The 1,228-nt window shown below is 49.6% G+C and overlaps 1 non-coding gene across 1 annotated transcript; it reads right to left on the bottom strand.

Moving 5' to 3' along the window:
* Positions 1 to 658: 658 nt before the first annotated feature.
* Trnaa-ugc (transfer RNA alanine (anticodon UGC)) lies at positions 659 to 730 on the bottom strand. Its single transcript has one exon. It is a non-coding gene; the product is annotated as a tRNA-Ala (tRNA).
* Between the last annotated feature and the right edge of the window lie 498 nt (positions 731 to 1,228).

Below are 1,228 nucleotides of genomic sequence, written 5' to 3'. Positions count from 1 at the left end.
CGCCATTTCTCTCTAACAATATCAGTGGTTTTTCCGTACGTGGACAGTGCCCGGCGTACTACTTCGTCCGAGACATTCATTGGTATCCAATGTAGCTTTAGCGTAACCTCGCTTGAGTTGGGGTCGATGATCATACACCTTCTTCCCTTCACTTTCAACTCCCTAACTTGCCTTAGTTTCTCTTTTTCCGCCTCCGAGTGAAAGGTGACGATCCACACGTGGTTGAAAAGATACGAGCCAAAACTTCCTATCTCCTTCATGCTCACAGCTTCTCCCAAAGGGGCCACAAAATCCTGCCCTTTGTACGGCCTGGCTGACGGGTCTCCATGAAGAAACACAGTGTTCTTTGAAATTTCACCTTTTGGTTATCGTTGGCATGATTATTCTGTACGATTCCTGTACCATGTTGTTAGCCTCATTCCTCAACGACGACGATTCATCCCGGCTAGGGTTAGCCGTTACAGCCGCTCCAACGGAGCTCATGATGCACACGACCGGTTAGCACAAGCGCCGGAAGTAGAATGCCCCCACTGAGCTACACCCCCGAAGACAACAACGCCAAGGTGAAATCATCCTTAGGGAATTGGAACGTGTTCGAGCCTCTATCCGCCAACTTGCATAAGAATGTCCAGGATAAGAAAAAAAAAAAAACATGCAATGGAGGTGCCGGGGATTGAAGCCGGGGCCTTTCACATGCAAAGCGAACGCTCTACCACTGAGCTACACCCCCCTTTTTTTTTATTAAAATCTTACATCGAAAAGTCTATACATATAAAACACTTCAACATGACTGCCTTGTCATGCGACTCTCATGTTGCTCTGTACCGCCTCCGTATGACGCAGCCAAACGTTTTTGGGTCCATGTTCTCAATTACTGTGGCTAACCTCTTCCATTCGGGCTCTTCCCTCAACCTGTTCTGTCCAACCAGGGACAACGTCCACATCAATTTCGATTTCAGGTATGCCACCGGCGATAGTGCTCGCACGTCGCACTCTACGCGCGCAGTTCGGCTTTTCCATAGAGCATGCAATACCTCTGCGGCAACCACACTGACGAGTTCAGGGAACCTGGCCCGTGGGAAAAAGAGGAACTTGAGTTCCTCGTATGAGAAGCCGATCGACAACTCCAGCGTTGCACGAAGGTCGCTTCAAAACAGCACGGCTGACCTGCAATCGAACAGTGCATGCCGGAGAGTCTCTTCTTGGCCGCACACATGGCACATACCAG

Source organism: Ornithodoros turicata, chromosome 1 (assembly GCF_037126465.1).
Source record: "Ornithodoros turicata isolate Travis chromosome 1, ASM3712646v1, whole genome shotgun sequence".
Taxonomy (NCBI): Eukaryota; Metazoa; Arthropoda; class Arachnida; order Ixodida; family Argasidae; genus Ornithodoros; species Ornithodoros turicata.
Note: the sequence above shows the minus strand (reverse complement) of the source record. Positions and strands in the feature narration are given on the sequence as shown.